Source organism: Vicugna pacos, chromosome 4 (genome assembly GCF_048564905.1).
Source record: "Vicugna pacos chromosome 4, VicPac4, whole genome shotgun sequence".
Classification (NCBI taxonomy): Eukaryota; Metazoa; Chordata; class Mammalia; order Artiodactyla; family Camelidae; genus Vicugna; species Vicugna pacos.
Window position 1 is genome coordinate 11,104,010 of NC_132990.1, and position 22,644 is coordinate 11,126,653.

Below are 22,644 nucleotides of genomic sequence, written 5' to 3' on the forward strand. Positions count from 1 at the left end.
TGCCTGTGGGAACCAAGTAGATAAAAGATAGAAGAAAACACCTCTTTTTGACTTGCTTATTTTACAAAGGCCCCGTGTTCTAGAAGATAAACCCCCGTGTCAGGAGCTGTAAAGGAAGCATCTTGGAAGCGATCTTTCCCTCGGCTGGTAGGCAAGCTTGTCTGAGACGGATCAGGCTGTGGCTCGTGGCCCGGCCGCACTTTAATGTGCAAGTGGCTGGCATCAGCAACATCTCACAGCCCTAAAGCTGTGTTCTTAGCACTAGGATGAGAGAAGGGGGAAGCTTTGACCACACCATAAATGGACGCCATCAGTTTGTGATCACAAACTGAGGTCAGGAGTCTTCGCAGGAGTCAGCTTTGGTATTTAAAACCTCACATTCATTTACTGCTATTTAATATGTTCATACATTTGTGCTTCTGTCATCTTGTGTTTTAAAAATTTCTCAGCTTTAACTTTGAAGACTGAAAATATTGAAATAGCATACCAAATGCACAGAGTATCTTAGGCTTTTCAATAATGTCTAAGATGGTAAAAGGAGTTCTGAACAAAATTTGAGAAATGATGCCTTAAGGAACCAACTTAGATGATAGAAATGTAAAATGTATAATTGATAGAATTTGTATAATAAATCTAGATGATAGAAATTTGGAAGTTATAGTGTATAATTTACATAAATCTATATAACATAATTTATAGACATTTATTGTTGCTCAGTTAAGTACATTATAATTTCCTTTATATATATTTTGATTCATGAGTTATTTAGATTTTGTTCCAAATGAATTTTAATTAAATATTTTATTGATCTATAACTATGATTATCATAAAATGTATCACCTAAAGATACTTTTTAAAGTATGCTATAATATATATATTTCCCATGGGTATAGGATGTTGAACATAAAAACAGAATCTCCCAGTTCACACCAATATCTAAGCTCACTGTATATTTAATAAAGACTGCTGTCTTTAGGAATCCTTTTAAGTACAGTTATTTCATATTTTTTGAGACTTGCTTTATGTGTTCAATTTAAAAAAATGATTCACACATGCTTGAAAAGGGCATCTATATATGTTAGAGTTGGTGTCCTATACATGCCATTTAGGCCAGATGTGTTATTTGTGCTTTGCAAATATTCTTACACCCAAAATGTTGTTTGTTTGGCTTTTTGTCTGCCTAACCTTTTTTTCCCTGAGGAGTTGTGTATACAGTTCTGTCAGTTTAAACTTTCCGTTTTATAAGTGTGTATTTTTTCTGTCTTTAAAATTTCTCTTAACAACAAGGTATAATCATATATTACTACCAATATGCTAATTTGGGGGGATTTAATATTTGTGGTGCATATTCTTTTTGATTTTTTCTTTCAACTTTTGTGTGTCCTTAATTTTGCCAAGATTTCTCTTCTGAGCTGCGAATGGGTATATGAAGCGTCCTACGTGATCTATACTTGACTGTTTAAAAGCACCTGTAACTTAGCATGTCACACACCAAGCACACGATCTTACCTCCAAAATCTTGCTGCTTCTTTTCAACGATAAGTTTCACTTTCCGGTTTCTCAGAAGACATCTATAATTTATTTCTCTCATAGTACACGTTCGATTTTCAGAAATATAGAGTTGCCTCTACCTTCAAAATAGATTCAACCACTTTTCACTATATTGCTACCCTACTTCAAACTACAATTTTCTTGCTCCTGAATTTTTTACTTATTTATTAAGCACATCTTTCACTGAAGTCTAATAAATTTACAAAAAACCTGCACAGATCTTGAGTCCATATATTTTCACCTGAAACAGCAAACCACATCACATGTATTTCATTATCCATAGGGCTCTCCCTCTTGCCCTCTCAGGCACCAACCCCTCAAAATTAACCATTATTCAAAGTCTGTCACAATAGATTAACTTTACCTACTTATAAAATGCATAAAATCGAAACATATGCTCATTTGTGTCTCTCTTCTGTTGTTCAGTGTAAGGTTAGTGAGATTCGCATATTACTGTGTGAAGCATTAGTTTCTCTATTTCCATTGCTCCATAGTGTCCAGATGTATAGATTTACCACAGTTCACTGATTTGTTCCTGGACACCGGACTGTTTCCAGTGTTACCAAAGTAGTTAGCAAGTTCATGTGCCAGACGCACAGTGAAGCCAAACAAAACCAAACATCAGAGTCCAGAGAGAAAGGTTTATTGCAGGGCCGAGCAAGAACATGTGGCTCATGCCCGGAAAATCCCAAATTCCCTGTAGGGTTTCAGCTGAGCATTTGTGAAGGCCAGGTGAGGGAGGGGACTCCCAGGGTGTGCGATCAACTCACGCACAATTCTCTGATTGGCTGATGGGAGGCAATCCTTAGGCCGCCAGAAGGTCTGGGGGCCACGTGCTCATGATCATCAAGTAGTTAATTTCTTCCATTTGGTGGTGGTTTTTAAACCTGAAACTCAGGAGCGACGCAGGGGATACTACTATCTAGGTGCTTCTGGGAGGGGCTACAGCAGAGGGTGTGGGGGAGGGCTCTGTTCTGGGAAGACCCCACAGGGTCCTACTCGGTTACACTCATCTGCATCAAATAAAACTGCTATGAGTATTACTAACCATGACCTTGGGGTACATTCCTATGAGTGGGATTGCTCAGTGATGAAGTCAATTTGTATATTAGGATCCACAAAACGGAACCCGCCCCAGTGGCCCAGCCCCCAGCACCAATTTACACCCAAGTCAGCCTGCACTTAAGAGAAACACCTGCCAAGAAACACACACCAATTACAGTCCTCCAACTCAGGTTTAGCTGATCTTATTGTAGAAACTAGGACCTGCTAGCGTCATGAGGAGATCCCGGCCCCCGTGCAGTCATGCCCGCGTCGGCATCGCCTCCTCTGACGCTCTGTGAAACTCGCCCTTGCCCCAGACGGCTTGGGAAGAGAGCTACGCTGCCCGTGGTCCCAGTCCGTGGACTGTTTTCCCTTGACCGAAGGACCTCAAACTCGTAACTGCATTTCTGACAGCAAGATGGGACCCAAGGCAGCTTCCAAAGCCTCCGGGGAGGATTCCTCCCCACGGGTGGAGGGATCCAAGGCTCCTTTGGTTCCGCTGCCTCTTGAGCCGCTGCCTGGGATCCCGGGTGAGCGTCCCTCAGATGCCACTGGGCTTGTTTTGTGACCCGAGTTCTCCCAGTTTGCCTGTCGTGATTCTCCCAGGTAGAAAATTGGGCTGTGAGGGACTCCAGATTTTTCAGAGTGAGACTTACGGGGCCAGAGCGCTTGGGTTTGTGGCTGAATTTATCTACAAGATAAATCCCTTTGGGAGATTCTGATAGGTCTCAGGAGCTGTGCACAGGCAGCCGGGATGTCTGGTCGAATTGGGGAAGACTATTTCAAAGGTAAAATAATGGCTATCCCTCAATCTAAAGAAAATAAGACAGCAGCAGTTAGAGGGCTTACAAAGCCTCAAGGTAAGTGTACAGCATAAACTCCTAGGCGCCTTGGGGAATTAAAGACAAGAAATTCAGCCTTTTTATTTCGACTAATGACATATCAAAATCTAAGTAGGCAGAAGATGGACTTTTAAAAGCCATGAAGTCTGCCACTATAAAGAAATCCCATGAAAGGAATATAAATCTATTGCTGACGGGGATCTCAGAAGCCCAGGGCCACACAATCGGTGGGCATGCCTCGAGCGTTTAAGAGCAATTAGCGTGCTCACCACCTAGCTAAAACTGCTGAGCTAGGAGAACTTGGTCCCTGAACAGGCTGGAGTGACACTAGGTCACCAGGTAACCCCAAGAAAATTCCTGTGCAGTGAGGTGCACTGTGAAATACCGCAAACCCCCCGACTCAGTAATGCATTCCTTCTGAGACTTCATTTGGCCTCAAGGGAACCAAGACTTAGCTAAAGAATTGGGATTTTCAAGTTTCAAAATATTAAGTCTGCCCCCCTCTTCCTGCTTATTTTATGTCTAAAAGAACTGTGGCCCTGGCAGCTGTAGGTAGCCACAAAAATGACAAAAGCTTACTAGGGCAACCTAGAGTCACAACGGCCGTTATGGAGAATGTTTCAGTTATACAGGATTGTTCATTTAAGAGGTGCCCTTGAAAGCAAGGGTTTCCAAATCAGACAGAACAGGATACCTATTCTAACTGGCCTGCAGAAGCCTCTAAAAGGCTTCAAGATTCTAAAATAGCTTCACTTAAAAATTCATGGCAAAAAAGCTAGTGAAAGATTAGACACAAAAGATACCTAAGACAAAAGACTGTAAGAATTACATGACTCCTACTACTCCCCTCCTTTGTGTGTGTGTGTGTGTGTGTGTGTGTCTCTGAATTTTGTGACTTCGGTTTTGGAGTACCTGTTGGTCGTCCATCCTTTCTCTCCCAGGAGCACCTGTTACCTTCTGTTGGTCTTTCTTTGTGTCCTGAGAACTGAGCTTGCCCTTCTCCTTGCCTGCATCATGCAGGTTCTTGTGTATGCGGGCAGCTCAGCTGTAAGGTTGAGGGCCCCAAAATACGACCAGACAGAAATGTGGGTTGCACTCCATTTGCAGACAGGGTTCTACCCACTGCTACCAGCTCTCGGGGAAATTGTCTATGTCCTTCCTGCTTTTGACTCTCTTGAAAGCCACTCTGGATGGTGAGAGTGCAGCATCTTTGGTGGTTGTTCAATAATGCCAGAGATGGTTACTCTTTGTCCCTCTCAGAAATAGAGAAATGAATCCAAATGTTTTCCAGGTTCACATGATTTAGGATAATTTTCAGGAAAAAAAATTTCCTGTTAGTTTCTTGCTGTCATTAAAACAAGCATGCCTTTATAGTTATCAATATTACATATAACACAGACATGCAATTTTATTCTACCTAGGTTGGCTAAAAGTCAAACAAGGGCATGTTATTCCTATTACAGAACTTGTCAGCAAGAAAGATTAATTAAAATTATTACTGTTTAATGTCTCCTGAAATTTTCATAAGTAGTCTAAACATAATCGTTAAAAGAAAGTGAATTAAATAAGATATAAGATAAAAATTAGTGAATAAATTTTCCAACAATGATGCTTTAAGTAAGCTATGTTTACTTAAACATAGTTTGCAAAATCTTTTTGGTAACTTGCAACCTTAAACTTAGACTGAGAGAAATTAAATGTTTGATCTTCGTCAAGTAGCTAGATTATTTCCAAATAAGAGAAAATACTGAAATGTTAATTACTAAATTACTAATGTTAATTACTGAAATGTTAATTACAAAACATAGGTGTGTCCACTTTTGGCTTCCTTTTATAGAGGGATTAAAGACATTTGGGTTTACTAAACATGTTTTGCACCACATTGAACAATTTACTCTGAGGAAGAAAATGCTTCTAGAAATAATAAGTTGTACTTAGAAATTGGCTGATTCACAGAATGCTAGTGTAACAGACAGTCCATATAATTGCTTAGTTTTCATTAACAGTTAAGGATTCTGTAGGTTAAGAATTCTAATCAAAATATGCAATTAAAACTACTTAGAACTAATAAGAGTTAAAGGAAACAACTTTGTATGAAAAGGGGAATGATCACTTATGAGAAAGAAAATAAACATAGGACAAAACCTAAATGTATATTAAAAAGTTCAACAATTTTTGTGGAAAAGAAATCTTGAAGGAGGAATTTTATTTGTGGTCAAGCTGGCTAAGATTGTAATGGGTGTATTTCAGTTTTTTAAAAAATGAGTGCAAATATCGAAAGTACACTGATGTAAAAATAGAATTTGGTTTTCACTGTGTTAAAAGGCCAAAATATCCTGGAGTATTGGTCTGTTCTTGAGAGACTGTGGAAGGTTTATTTTACCTTTTTGGGGCAAACTACCTGGAAAGAAAAGATTTGGGGTCTTAGCAACATGATTTAGCGTATTTCAACTTGTCTCTAACAGGTCTTTGATTCTTAAGAAAATCCAGTCTTCTCAATATTAAAAGACTTAAGTTTTGTTCAAAACTATGTAACCTTTTTTTGGCCTTTAAAATCTTCTGTTTTTACTGAAGTTAAATAGGGAAAAAACAGGTACCTGTAAAACACTGAGCATTTTTTTGAACACATGCACCACTGATAATCCCTGTTTTGAAGAACAGGTGTTAGTAAGTTCTTTGAAGAAAATCAGTGGCTGAGTCTATAGATGACAATTAAATGTTAATAAGAATATAGGGAGTATAAAAATGAACTATAATGCACATAGACTTGGATCCAAAACATACTGAACCTCTAATAGCCAAACTACATATGACCTCACTTAAGACGGCATTCCCCAGGGAGTATAAATATATCTCAGTTACAGATATTGACTATAGGAGAAACAATTCAAGTAGAATATAGTAAGAGAGAAGAGTGTCTGATCTGACTGAGGTCAAAGGGTATGAGAAGAGTTTTGTTCTCAAGATGCATGGACTGTTTTCTCAGAATTCTGATAAATTAATAAAAAAAAATTCTAGAAGAGATAAAAATTTCACATTACCCGATGGCAGACTTATATGCATATGTCCATACATTCATACATATGTATATATAAAATATAAAACATGAGAAAATATATGTTGTGAGAAAAATGAGAAGCACACACCCACACGCACATGCAAACAAACACACAGGACTTGGATTCCAGAAGTATAATGGTCGAGTGAAAGAACTTATACTACTATGAAATCAGACGCTTTCTGGATTGGACCAACTCTGAATTAGCAATTTACTGGAGATAGAAGCATCAGTTCTTGAAAATATTTTCCAATCATTGATGAATTGCTTTGTTTGTCAAAAATTATTTGATCGCACATATGTAGGTCTAATTCTGAAATGTGTAATGTCTTACTGATTTATTTATCTACCCTGACATACACTCTCTTGACCTCAGTGGCTCTTTTGTAGTGTTGAAATCTAGTAGTATGCATCTTACATCTTTTTTTTCCTGAGTAATATATTTTTTCCTTTTTTTCCCCCCTTCTGGAGATTGATTTTGTTAGTCTTTAGAAATCAACTTTAAATTTGTTTATTATTATTATTATTTGATTTTTTTCATAGGTCTTTTTTCATTTAATATGATGTCCTTTCTCGTGCTTATTTTGGGTTTAATTTCCGTTTCGGTTTCTAGCATCTTAATATCAAAAATTAGGTCATTATCGTTGTATAGATTAGGATTATATTACATCTGGATTGAAATAGCTGTATACTTGCTCCCAAGAGCACCTGGATATCTGGCTTTGACTTGCTCAAGAATAGTTCTGTGAACTAACCAACCAACTAACTAATAATGGATAATGTGTTGTGTAAAATCCAAAACGTTTCTGTGGACACCCAGGGTCAATTTGGATGATGACTTTCACCTGGTCTAACTGGTTTGTCATCCTGGCTTGGCTACATCACCAGAGAGGTATAAAAATGCATTTATTGCTCATTTTCTCTCTGGGAAAGTCTGCAATGAGCTCTTCCAAAATCAGTATTTATCACAACGAATTTTGGCAGTTAATCATGAGATAAAGTGTTCTTAATGAATAATAAGGTTTTCAAGGCACATATTCTATACATGTTGCTGTGTCTTATACGATCACTAGAGAGAGAGAGACATTCCCTCTTCTTGAAATTTTTATTTTCTTTATTTTGGTTCTCTTCATTTTTACTGAGAAAGGATTTTTATAATGTCATGCGTTGAAAAACAATCTGAGTTTGACCATCCTAGAATTATTTGGAAATTTCTATTTCCCAATAGGTATCCTGTCTCAAAATCATTCACAGGATTTAAATATGCTAAGATTTAATCCTAAACATTTTTTAAAGAGTAAGAAATTCTATGAATAAATTTAATAACTGTCCCTTAAGTTCTGTTATGAACTAACCTTCTGTCTTATAAAATATGTCATTTCCAAAGCTGGCCTGGCATTCTTTCACACCAGAAAACTCTAATTTTATATTAATAGTAAAATAGATAGGAATCAGTTAGGTTGAAAAAATTGTACAAATTAAAAATATTTTAACTATTCTTACAACAGTAATGAGGTACTCTAAGCTTTCAATGAAGTATAATTTTCTTCTGTTCCTTTTGTAGATCGATGGGCTAAAAGAAGTTGATGAAGACAGGCTTCCACTAAGTTTCAGCCTCAAACCTTTTGGATTTGCTGTACTCTCTTTCTGGGTCTCAAGACCAGGTAAGACAGTGAACAACCCTTTAATCTCAAAGAAGAAATAGGTGCTGTCTCTAGTGTACACTTCAGGTGTAGTCCTTTGAAGTCTTAACAGGCAACCTTCCAAGGGTCTGATCTTCAGATCAAAAGATTAAAGAAAAAAATAAAATAAAAGCAAAGAAGCCCCCTTTCCCCCGAGATTTTGTAAAAATGTTATTTCCTGTTTGAGGCGAAAAATGCGTCTTTGTTTTTTATATCTTTGTTTTTCTTCTGTTTGTACAGATTGATTTAAGAACTACTTATATGTGGCTTTCTGTTTTCTCATGGACAGGCTTTACATTAGAGATACAAAGTGTAAGCAAGATTGTTAATTGTACTCTTCAAGTGCACCAGGATTACTATTGAGTGTTGGTTTTGTGTCTTCATGGTTTCATACATATATAGAATCTTGTGATTAGGTACAAGTAGATTTGAATCTAAAATTTATCTTGGATTTTTTTAACTTACTATCTGGTTAATGCTTAAAGTATTAACCGCTTACATATTGGAGCATCACTTTTCTCTATTTTCAAAGGAGGCAATAATACTTCCATTAAAAGGTTATGCTAACATTTTGATTATGCAACATAGAAAAGTTTGAGACCTGTGGAAAGCATGGCACATAATACATGATCAGTAAGAGGATATTTTAAATATATTATTCTTCATTATCCTTGTCATCATCACCATCAGCATTAATTTCTCAGTTTTACAGTGCACGACCATTCACCTGTAATAGTTATGTTAGACTTGGAGCTTAGTATTAGGTATGAGAGAGATGTTACTACTCTTTTAATAGTTTGGTTACCTCAGCAGAAAGTAGTGTGTAGAAATATTGATTATTCATCTTTCCAACATTATAGGAAGATTACATCTGATTAGATCAATTTGATAATTCTACAGAAAAATATAATAAAATATTTTAGTTGAACAATACAAAAGTAATTATTATTTTTGGTTTTTATCTTTCTGTGTAAATTTGGTCTGTGGTAACTTTTAAGATTTGTATTTCTCTTCTGTTTTTGTTTTTGGGTTTTTTTTTTTTTTTTTTTGCTTCTTACTTTAGAATATTTTCCTACTTGTCAACAGATTAAAGCTGAGGGATTTGGAATAATAAATTAAATGTGTACCAAAATCTCTGATCTGGAAAGTCTGACATTCACAAAGTCACTTCTGCTCTATTAGCACATATTAGCACATGCTTTTGTCTTCAGCACTTAAAATAAATAGCCCTGTCCTCAGGTAAATTACAATTCATTGATGGTAAATACAGCAGAATTCTATGTACATATGGAGTGGTTCAGACTGCCTGCTGTTGAAGGACGTGACTATGTCTTTTTCACTCTTGTACATTTAAGGTTGTATCTCTCTCTTGATCACACTCATGACAGCACTCTTTGGACTTTCATTGTAAAGTCCGGTTTCCACCATTCCTGCCAGCTTTGCTTCCATCATGTTAATTAATATTTTTTTAAAAAATGGTATGTTGCACATACATCTTGAAACTACTATGTTTTCATCGTGGCATGCTTTGTATACTGTGAACTGCTCAAATATTAATGGTATCAATTAATTGAATTTGGCGACTGAATATCCAGACACAGAACATCTCCACAACCTTAGAGTTTCCATGGGCCCCTTTCCACTCAAGCCAAACAAGAGCCCTACTAAGAATAAATCCTTGGACTAATTCCAATTACCATAGGTGAGTTTGCCTCTTCTATAATTTCATGTAAATGGAATCAGAGTATATATTCTTTTTTTACTCCCAGCCTCATCTAGTCGTTAAAGTACTTGTGAGATTATTGATATTGTTATCTGTATCAGGAGTCCATTCTTCCTAGTTTTGGGTAGTATCCCGTGTTAATACACCATAATTTGTTTATCCATTTTCTTTGTGGTAGTGATCTCAATTGTTTCCAGTCTTTGGCTCTTATGAATAAATCTGTAATGAACAAAGATCTTTTTGAAGACACTCTCTTCAAAACAGGTTTTCATTCTCTTGGATAAATATCTAAGAGTAGAGTTGTTTAGATATTAAAAAAAAGAAAAAAAAGGAAATAGTTCCAATATATGTGTAGCATTTTGTGTTCCCACCAGCCTTGTATGAGAGGGTCTCATTGCTCCATGTGCTGGAAGAGGGTAAGTGGCTGTTGTCAATTGTTTTCATTTCTCTGTTTTAGCCCGTATGTAGTATAGCGTGTTGTGGCTTTGTTTGCCTTTTCATGATGACAGTGAGGTAAATTTGGACTACACACCCTGATGGATTTTTTCTACTGTTCTTTTTATTATTGAAAGGTGTAGGTTAATGTCTTCAGTTATGATTGGGACATTTATCTCCAGTTCCCTTTAGTTTTGTCAAATATCTTCTCCTAAATTTGGGAACTTGGTTAGAGGGAACATATGCATTTAGAATCGTATTTTCTTGATTAACTGGCCATTCCTTTGTTAGAAAATGACCCTTTGATCTCTGGTAACATTCTTATTCTTGATCTTTTTTTTGTATAACATTAGTGAGTCACACTAGCTTTCTGCTGCTCAGTGTTTGTATGGTGATTTTTTTCCATCTTTTACTTTCAACTTATGTCTTTATGTTTAAGTTTGTGTCTAAAAAAGATGAACTATATATTTATGTGTACTATGATGCTCTACCTTTTAATTGGGGTCTTTGATTCATTTAATTATTAATTTGGATTTTAAGTCTTGGTGTTTGCTTTCTGTACTTTCCATGTTTTCTTGTTTCTTCTATCCCTAATTTCCCATCTTATTTTTTGGTGAGTCACTTGTTGTAGTATCTCCTTTAATTTTCTCTACTAAATTTTTAACTCTTCTTCCTTGTCTTATTTTTTATTGGGGTTTTTGGGTATTACAAAATGAAACATTAAGTCAGCACAGTCTACATCCAAAGCCACTGTTTTAATTCACAAAATATTTAAGAACTTCACGATGATGTGTCTTTAACTTACAGATTTTTGTGGCAATGTACGTAGCACCTTTCTGAGCTTTACGTTCTTATTTTTATATAATTTTGTTCCAGAAAAGCTATAAAAGTTCTTTATTATTCTTTGTACTTGAAACTGTGTATAGTCTCTAAGGAAACTCTTGTCATTCTTTGGATTTCAGTTCTCGCATGGGCTCAGAGATACCATTTTGTACATTATCTATTTTGATCTTACAGTTAGGTTGGAAGCAACATTCTCTTGTCACTTGCTACAAGTAGAATCTGTCAAAGATATATTTATTGACTGGCCTTTCTTAGAGGACATGTGTAGTTTGCACCGCTACTCAGGATGAAGCAGTGTGCAAAGGATAAAGATACAAAAGCAAGACAGAGCCTTGTCCTTTAAAAAAAAAAAAGTGTATATTCTCCTGTCAGGCTGGAGGTGCATACAAATAGTAGAAAGGAATTGGAATGGCAGTGACTCTCCTCAAGGCCACCTTGGCAATGTTGTATGTATAGTACTTTCAGGAACAATATAGCTGTCAGATTTTTTTTTACATATTGAACATTAATACTGCACTTGTGATAGTGCTTGCCACTTAACAAAGCATCCCTGAATGATCTTATGTAATCTTTACTTCAGTATTCTCTGGAAGAGAAGTGCTTCAGCATTTTCAGGTTAAGTTCACGTACATTCTCTCAATGGAGTCTCCAAAAAAAAACTGTAGAAGTCAGACTCAAAAAGTAACTTGGTAAAATGAATAAAACTGAAGAGTTTTAAGTAGCAGAGGATTGTGTCAGATTTGATAATGTTTTAAGATGGCAAAGGGTTATGTAATGAGAGGAAAACATTCTCTTTTCTACATTTTAAAATCTATCACATTCTTGGAAAGATGCCAACCTCTTAGGGGAGGAAGAAACTTTAGTCAATGAGTAGAATTCCTTCTTAAATATGAAAATATCTCAAAGTCTTCGAATTCAAACTGTTAATTTTTTTGGATAACAGTGACTTAAATTTCTCCTTTAACTCTTCACTCTAATAAGTGATATACATATATATTTGTCAAATATCTACATGAAATAATTGTTGGAAATAAGATTGTAATTTGACATTATACTAATTTATCAATAAATTGAAGGTAGAGCTAAAGCATGACTGTGGACTCAGCAGGTGAAGTGTTTTGCCATCCTAAATACTAGCCATGCTCAAACAGTATACAAATTTACTTGGAAGAAAATGTGCATGAATGTGTGATATTATCCCATCATTGAATGCTAGCCATTAGCCCAGAGAGTTCTGCGGGCATTGTATCCTGTTGAGATTGATGTTACTAAAATCTCTGAGGTGCTAAGCTGAAGAAGTCCTCATTGGATTACTGGCATCAGGATGCTTACATGTAAGAGAGGTTGAAATTCTTTGAAAGCTTTACCAGATAGATACTTCTGTCTTCGGTCATGTCCCTAAAATAAAGAGACTTTGCCACCTGAGTATAGGAATTCATGCGTTTGGGCTAGTTTGATGGCTGTCAATGTCATTACTTTGCTCATTGTGTGTATTTCTGGTAGGTTATTGGGTATTCATGGCTTCCATTTACTTACTGGGCCACATATTTCTCTGCAACACATCCTATTATAACTTTTATTGAAAGCAACAAAATAAAATGGACAATAGCAAATACATAAATAATCAAAACTTAAAAACGGTTCAGTTCAACACTTTTTAAAATTATGTGCCTCATGGCTGTCTTTCTATAATAGTGTTGATCTTAAAGTTAGCATCTCAGTTGAATTCATCCTGTAGAGAGATTATGGGGTGTCATTTCTTGAATACCTGGAGGTGACATAACCAGAAATAGAAGATAAAGAAAGGATATCCAGGCCAGTGAAGTGGTCTGAGGCACAAGAGGGATATTTACAATCACGTTAACAGGATGCAGTTGAAAACGTTGATCTGTTTCTCAGGAGAGAATGGGTTAGATATACAAAGTGGGAGCAAAAGACAAATTAAGAATAAATCTTTAGGACTATCAAAAATTTTAAAAGATGGTTAGAAATAGGTAAGGACAGAGGATATGAGTGAATAGAGAGAAGCGGTTCTCTGGATATTAAAGAATATATTTCTTAACATTAATAAAATCTTATGTTCTCATCTACTTTATAGCAAATAGAAGTTAATTCTTGGCTATTTTATATCTAATAATATGTCAATTAAAGGATAGGAAATAATACACCTCGTGCCCAACTGACAATAAAGGTATTTATCTCTGTTAGCCTGAAAGCACTTTACAGTATTTACCAGAATTTGGCAACAGCCAATTAACAGAAGATTTAACTAACTTCCAGTGGTCATGGGACAGGGTAGTGAGCATGGCAAATTTTTGTATTCACGGTCACATTCTCCTATAGTCTTTTACTTACTAGCTGACCTTCCCTGCTCTCCAAATAGCAAATTGGATTTGTCTCATAAACACAACTGCCTAGTCAGACGGTCCCTTCTGCCCCTGCCCCCCCCCCCCCCCCCACTGGGAAACAGAGAATTGGGTCAGATTCGAGAATTTCTTGGGTTGGTGAAAGAGCCATGCAAGCCATGTGGGTGAGAGGAAAGCATATTCTGCTCTCTGATCAAAGCAGCAACTATACATTTTTCCCTTGGGGAAGAAACTGAATGCTTTAGGGAAGGAAGAAATCTAAGGAAATAGGCTAAGAATCTCACATGCTCCTGAGAAGGAATGCTTGAATAATTCAAAGATGGAAATTGCATCAAAATAGCCTGCAGGATTCCAGCTATTTATCTGAAATCCACATTCTCAAAAGATCCTCAGAGTGGAAAGTTGAGGACTATTGCCCAGCCCTTTTTCCCTTGAACACTCAGTCATCACAGCCCTGGACCCCCTGCAACTGCTATCAGTGTTTTATCAAAACTAGGAAAAGCCCAGTTATTCTCGATTTTCTAGAGCAATGTCTCTAGGAATCAACTACATCCCCCCTCAAAATGCTGTTTGTATGTCTAAAGAGACAAAATTTGATTTCTATTCCTAGTTCACTTAAACAGTGGACATAATGTTATCTGCCTTACCTGTACTTTGCAGGGATTGGGTGAGTTACGATTAAGAAGATGCAAAAAGGGTGCTTTGTTAACATTAAGTGAAGTTAAAGTATGAGGCGTTCATAATTACTGAGATTCATAACAATGTGAATCCTTTGTTTTGTACACTTACAGGATTGAATTCAGAACATGTAGGAGATACTGCTGGCTGTCCACTAAAACTGTTCTCCTACTTTTGGGGGGCACACAGCTAGACATTTTCCTGGCTCTTTTGCTCTTAGGTATGGCCATCTGCCAGAAATTTAAATAATGGAACGAGAGTAGAAAAGATGTGTGCCCAAGGGCTTGTCTCAAGGAAGCCTCGCGCATTCGGGCTTTCACACTTTTTCTTCTCAGGTGGCTGGATCCAGAAAACGACAAGGCTCTTGAGGAGGGTGTAGCCACAAAGTGAATGACGTCTTGGTGACTGAATGAGAAAAGTTTGTCAATGACAAACTGAATCTCTGCTCAGGTCTTAGGAAAATGAAATTATGGATCTGTTTGAATACAAAGCATAGCCATCCATCAGTGATCAGGCTCTGTTATCTTAGAAACAGAGCCCTACCTTTGTAACCAGAGATGAGGGGGCATTACCTTTGTACTCTTACAGATGTCAGAGTAATTATGATCAGAAGGTGATTGCCTGAAACGTCACTAACTGATAATTCTGTGAGTTTCAAAATTGAACCTTCCATGGCTAACTGTTGCTACAACTCTACCTATGTAGGCAAATTTTGCAAATGTCTTAAAGGATAAGAAACAGCAGTCTGTGTATAGTTGCTGTATTGTTACAGTTCTTTGCCAAGAATATTAATAATCTCACTAAAGTATCTCTGTCCACCAGCTAGGCTTAATGGTGTCATAACTGTTGGGGTTAAAATGAACGGATAGCAGAGTAAAGGATGCCTTGAGTGATAGCATACTTAGGTTTCTCTTCATTTTCAATTTTCTAACAGTGGTCATTCTTTCCCATTTTGTTTTAACTAGTTAAAAATGACATAATAGGACATTCTACCAAAAGACATAAAAGATGACTTAAACAAATGTAATATTTTATATTAGAAGTAGATGGAGAAACTCCTTGAAAATACCTAAACAGCATTGAAGATGTCAACATGAACAACAGCTTGGACTTTGTGAATCATGTATGTGTTACTGTAATATGTGAGAATCTGGCAAATTTTCTGTGCTTCTCTCTGTGTCCCTGTGTGTCTCACTCTCTGGTCTCCCACTCGTGTGTGCCGACCCATCCATTGATGTCAGAAGAGCACTTTCCTACCTAGTTTCTGGTTATCATTTTTTATATAAATGGGCATTTCCTTAACTGTGTATAGACAGCATCTCTGATGATGAAGAAGATGATTAGTTGTATTGAATATTTAAAAAAAAATTCTTTAGAGCTCTCTAACTTCTTGCTTCCCATGTTGGCTTGTAATGCTTTACAGTTAAAAAAAAATCCTCAGTACGACTGTCCTCAGATATAGGTCACAGAATATAGGAAAATGATACCCTGTCTCCATCACAGGTTATTTCTCAGTAACTGCAAAGCACGCCAGCATCAGTCTGCGGGATATTCACTCCTACTTCTCCCCCGCCCTTAGAAAACCCACCAGGACACAGCATTGTAAACTGACTATAACTCAATAAAATTAAAAAAAAGAAAAAGAAAACCCACCAGATTTCTAGAGTCAGCAACTCTGAAATTTCTAATCCACACACCCTCCATAAGATGAAAGTGTATCAATGATTTTACCTTTCTTACATTTTATCTTATCTAACTGGAAAATTATTCAAAAATTGTAAAACTGATCCTCACTTATTCTTCTTGATAATGGGGATTTCTCTGTGACTGAACGCAGCTTCTAACGCACAGTGAGAATCTTTATTGTAATAAAACCAGAAAATGAAATGAACATAGAGGGTAATCAACAGAAAAAAATCATTTCAAATGGGGCTAAAATAATGTTTTTCTTTAGGAAAATATTTAACTTCTCTCTGAATTTAATTTACTCCTCTTTCATTTCATCTGAACAATTTGGTATAACTTGTAGTTGAAAATAACACAGTCTTCCCTGACATCAGGAACACACGCGTCTTTAATAATACCTTCAATACTATTTCTCAAGGAAGCCCCTGAGCCACTGCTAAAGCTTTTGTTCATTTACCATCATTTCAAATATCTAAATTCTATTTCATAGAGGTCATGCACTTAAACATTCAAATTGATACATTTAAAAATTCACATTGCAGTATGTTTGTTCAACAATGCAAGAATGAGATTTGATTAATAAACATTTTGTTGTACCCATCATGGTGCAGAGCTGTTCAGAACTACCTAGACATGCACAGTGGGTTGCTGTGTTCCACAGTAAGGGGGATGACACACCCTACACAGCAGAGACAGACATGAGAAAGAGTCTTGGGAGTGTGTATGTGACATCCCTGTCTACAGATAGGCTAAACTGAGTAAATAGCTATGTTTTACCCCCAAATTGTCTCATCTGAAGTTTCCAAAATATTCTACACATCTGGGCTAGCGATGAGATTTAGACCCAACATTTAACACATAAAGGGAACTTTAGAACATTGTTCACATTCACATACAAGACACCTGAATATTAAAATCTAGATCATCTTTCCTGTCTTCTCCTAACATAGCAGAGAATCCTACTTGGGCTCTGCCCCTTCAACTCTGCCCAAGTGCTGATATAAGAAAGAGCCCTCAGAGAAGCCTGTCTCTAAGTGTGGTACAAGAGTTCTTTAGAGTGGCTTTCATTATTTTTGCACAGCAGTTTACAGAGAGCAGAGAGACTGGAGATAAATCTTCCTGAAGATAGTGTCAGGGAAAAAAAAAAGTTAATATCTTCTGGTGAACAAATTTTTTTTCTTTCCACTGAAAATTGAGAGTTATATAATTCATTACATTTATCTCTCAGTGTGTGATGCTTGAAAATTTCAGCCTGTGCCAAAAAAACTAAAGTTTTCCCTCCCTTTTTACTGTGTTCCCTTTGTCCCTACTTTTATCTGAATCTAAATTATTTCCTGGTCTTCTCTCATCATGAATTGATTAGAATCTTAGACTCTTCCAGAAATTCATATTTTAATAAGGGTCATAGAAATAAATAATAACATGTTTATACATGTGAATTTACGTACATATGTAGTTAAAAATATCTGATCAATATCCTACTTTTGCAAAGTAATTTACATATTCTCTCCTTACTTTAATTTAGACATTTTGAAATAAACCGGCATCTTTGGTTCCAAGATTTAACATCAGGTATGAAAGAAAATTCAGGGCAAGAAGGGTAGAACTAAAGTTTGAGTGCAGAAAAAAGAATAATGAAAAAGAGCCTTTAATAAGTTGATTCGTCCCTATCACCACCTCATCCCTGGAAGGTAGGAAACACATCATATTCAGAATTTAGGAAGAGCGCTGCTCTCTCTCAGTTCTGTGACATTAGAACCTTTGCAGCTACATTGTGAGAGGATGCAAACTGCTCAGATTTTTGCCATCTTCCATAAAAGGTTAACTCTATCATTTTGAGAAATGTTAACAAAATAACATCCATTTTGCTTACTTTCTGTTTTGGGGAAAAGGTCAACTTTCCTAAAAACGCTATTTCTCATTTTGCACCCAATTTCCTTTTTTTTAATGATCCTATTAAAAACGTTTCAATTTAATTAGGGGGGAAAAAAAGGATGATTAGAAATAGAAGTCTAAAATGAAGCTTACAAATACCAACACACACACACACACACACACACACATCATTTTGGACATAATCCTTTAATTTTAAAATGTGAGTGCATTACAAAAATTTGCATTGATGTGGGAGTTGGGCAGTAAAACATGACATACTGTCGATGCATAATTAATACGAGGCAGTGAGAATTTTTACATCCCTTTCACAGATAAATGAGCTACAAAGGCAGAATTTAGAATGTTTGGACTAAGATAGGTTATTCAAATTGTGGCTCTCTATTTCCATACTTTACCACAGTACAGCAAATGTTCCTGAGAAACATTTCCACCAATCAGAAGATGAAGAATAAAATAACATTCCCATGTGTCATAAATTATATAAATACAAACAGACGACCTGTGCTTGGAAGATTATTTGTGTTGAATGGTTACGGGGATGCTGGAATCCCCTAAATCGTGTGCTTCTAAGGTCTTAGAAAGAAACTATATCCACTTTAGAGGTGAATTTTGTGTTTCAGTGTTTTTTCAGCTAATTATTGATAAGGGGGCTTCTGTTGATAAATATTTAAAGATATAGTAATGCTTTTGAAAATAATTTTTATTTTGTTTCTTACTTTCTGAAACCTTTGCATATTTAAAAGAGATCTTTATGTTTTCTGGGTTTTTTTTTTCACTTTTCAGTTGTGGACTAGAGAAAGCTGAACCCCTTAGAGTCATATGAGTATGTCAGAATAGCCCTATTAGAGGGAAATTCCACTGCTCCTTCTACATTTTATAGAGTATGTAGATTCATACCCTTCAAGCACTGCACACTGAACTCAGAGGTCCTTGACTGATGTGGTGGAGGGAGACAGGGAAAAGGAATACCAGAATCAGTTTCGTACCTGTTCTTTAAGATCTGTTTGCCAGGCCCCAGATATGCTCGTTCTGAGTCTCTGTATATGTCAGTCCATACTAAGGATGAATTAAGATGGGAGAGCTTATTGTCATGGTCTGCAATAAGGATTGGCAAACTTTCTATCAAGGGCCACATAGTAAATAATCTAGTTTGTGAGGGGATGTGGTCTCTTTGCAAATCCTCACCTCTGCTATTACAGCACAAACTCAGTCATAAACAGCACGTAAAGGAAAGGGCAGTGGGGCCATGTTTGTTGGAATCATGGCTCATTTCTCCTCCTTGTCTCCAGCGGGCAGTATCTGATAGTGGTATGGGTACCATCATAATGGTGCAGATTGACAAAGCCACAGTAAGATATTATCTCACACCTGTCAGAATGGCAGTTATCAAAAAAGTCTACAAATGACAAACGTTGGCAAGAATGTGCAGAAAAGCGAACCCTTGACGCTCTTGGTGGGAATGTAAGTTGGTGCAGCCACTGTGGAAAACAGCATGGCTGTTCCTCAAAAAACTAAAAGTAGAGCTGCCATATGATCCAGCAGGTCTATTCCTGGGCATATATCTGAAGAAAACAAAAACAAGAATTTAAAAAGATACATGCACCCCATTATTCATAGCAGCACTATTTGCAATAGCCAAGGTAAGGAGGCTACCTAAGTGTCCATCAACAGATGACTGGATAAAGAAGGTGTAGGGAGGTGTACACACATGCACATATACACCATGGAATGGTATGCAGCTATAAAAGAGTGAAATGTTGCCATTTGCAACACCATACGTAGACCTGCATGGTATTATGCTTAGTGAAATCTCAGAGAAAGGCAAATACTCTGTTACCACTGACATGTGGAATCTAAAAAATAAAACAAATAGATTAATATAAAAAAAAGGAAACTGATTCACAGATATAGGGAACAAACTAGTGGTTACCAATGAGGAGAGGGTGTGGGGAGGGGCAAGACAGTTTCACTAAAATAAGCCAATTTTTAAAAATTACTAAATATGAATATATATTTAATTAATTCCTCTATTTATCTGTTGGTGCTCATTTGGCAAACATAGTACCAGGTTTGTAACCATGAGTAAAAGAGGTACAGGCTTTTGCACTCATAGAGGCAGGAATCTATTTGTAGAGAAAAATAAAACAAAATTACTTTTTTCTTTACTATACTAGGCATATTGGTAAGTATTTACATGCATTTTTATTTGATAATGATACAGTTTTTAATTTATGATAATAATTGACCAACAAACTCATTGCAAGCACAGAATGAAGATATGTACTTGCACAAGTATGAATATGGGACTTCTGAAATGATTAATGCAAGGACATAATATATAGGATTTATGTGTAGTATTTCAAAGATTCTAATATGCATGCTGTTCTATGTGCTTTTTAATTTATAAGATAAGGCATTTGATGAGAAATAAAATAGAAAAGGCTGCTATCTATGTGTGTGTCTATCATATCATACTTCTTGCCATCTGGCTGAGTTGTGGTGGTAGAGAGCAGTATGATTTATGCTTTCTTATTTACTTTTCATAGTCTCAGGAGGCACATTTTCCGATTTCCTTTCTGGGCCTTTATTCTGATGAATACTGAGTGTCATGTCCTCCACTACGAGTTTGACCCATACTCTCACGTCACCTATAGAACGTAGGCTTTGAAAATTTGTTTTTTTGTCTAGAAAATGGAGTAAAAGTTCGCTAATGACAAAAATAAGTACAAGGATTAATATACACCTTCAAATAGCTTGACATGGCAATTGACACATGGAATCTGCAAAATAGATTTGTCTTCGCTTTTCCTTGTTTATATGAGTGATTGTAGTCTTGGACATGTGATAATGATTTAATAATTAAATGGGATCATTTATGGATGCACTGATAGCACCGTGCACCACTTCAGTACTGAGTAATGAAGTTTACCTTGTTCACTCATTTGTAAAACCCCTCCTATTATTCTTTCTTTTTTATCTTCACTGTTTCTTTCCCAGTTAAGGTTCTCTTGTCTGAAACAACTATAACACTCTTATAACAGAGATTTCTGCCTCTATTTTTGCAATCTCCAGCCTATAAATTATGCACTTACCTGCTTATCATTAATGTTATTTTAAATTTGGCAATGCTCAGGTCTGTTCTATATTTAGCTCCTCTTCAGTGCTTAGCAAACTATTCCCAGATTTTTAAAAAATGTATTTTCAGTCATAACTTTCTAGGTAATGCATTTATCAGGAGCAGTGTAGAGACTGCCATTTTAAAATGTTCATTACATAACACTTTACCTATTAAATACATATTCATTTAATCAGTTATTAACTTTATACTGTACGTGACTAAAAAATACCACTTTGTGGAACTGACTTCAATGAAATATGGAAAATAAACATGCCCTATTAGCCCCATAGTCTTAACAGCAATACACAGATTAAAAACAATGGAAGATTTACAGTGAAATATTTCCTGGCAGCTGTGCACTAACCAGCTGAGTGACAGCTAGCTGTTTATTATGTTTAAGGCCTCTGCCTTGTGGCTGCCGTGCAGAGGGTGGTACTGGCCCCATCTTTACCCAAAACAGCTTGGAGGTTGAGATAAGTGATGGAACAGGTGCACTAAGAGGTTATGGAGAAATTTCTCTTTCTTTTTTTCTTTTTTTTTGGATTTACAATGTTGTGTTTGTTTCAAGTGTACAACAAAGTGATTCAGTTTTATATATATATGTGTGTGTGTGTGTGTGTATATATATATATATATAATTTTCCAGATTCTTCTTTACTGTTATTAGTTATTATTACTAGGTAGGTTATTATAAGATACTGAATATTGTTCCATTTGCTGCACAGTAGGTCTTTGTGGTTTATCTATTTTATATATAGCAGTGTGTATCGGTTAATCCCTAACTCCTAATTAATCTCTCCCCCCAACCTTTCCCCTTTGACAGCCATAAGTGTGTTTTCTATGTTTGTGAGTCTGGTTTTGTTTTATAAATAAGGTAACTTATATCATTCTTTTAGATTCCACATGGGAATGATAGAATGTGATAGAGATTTCTTACGCATGTATTGAAGTTTCTTCACAGAGTAGGGAAGGCACCCAAACTAGTGGAAAGAAGGGGCAGGTGGCTTGTGTGTGTGTCTGTGTGTGTATGTCTGTGTCTGTATACGTATGTGACATGGAAGGTGGGGCCAAGGTCAAGGTTCCCATGCAGACATCAGATTTGTCTGGTTTGAAATCTTCTTTTAGTGTCAAGGGAGTGCACACTTGGAATTTCTCATCTGTTTCCCCAGGTGTGTGACAAAGGAAGGATGGGTGGATTTCAAAGGTGTCAGTTGTCAAACATTAAACACTGAGCGAGACTCTCTTGTGCTTGATGGTTAAACTTGAACTTGTTTGCATATATTATGTGGCTCTCAGCCTGAGACCAGTGAATTAGTTAAGGTCATTTTGATTGCCTGATGCAAGGGTTAAGCATTCTGCACTTTGTGATGTGAAATATGTGCCTTGGTCACTATCTCTGATGTGTTGAACAATGAAGGGATTAAGGAGTGTCTTGTTGATACTTTGTATTGTTACTGCTTTAGAATGTGTTTGACCTTGATAGACATATATGACCTTGATACGTATATAGATATTTGGTTATTTGTAGGACAAGAAATTACCAGAGTTCTTTACCCTAAAAGAGCAACTTGTATAAGAAATTGTTTTCATTGGCTGACCCAGATAGCAGACCATTGGCAAAGGCCAGAGTCTGCAAAAAAGTGCAAATGGGGCCCATTGTTAACTAGGGAATCTTTTAGTGCTAAGGTGACGGCCTGAAATCCAGCCAATTTTGCTGACTCT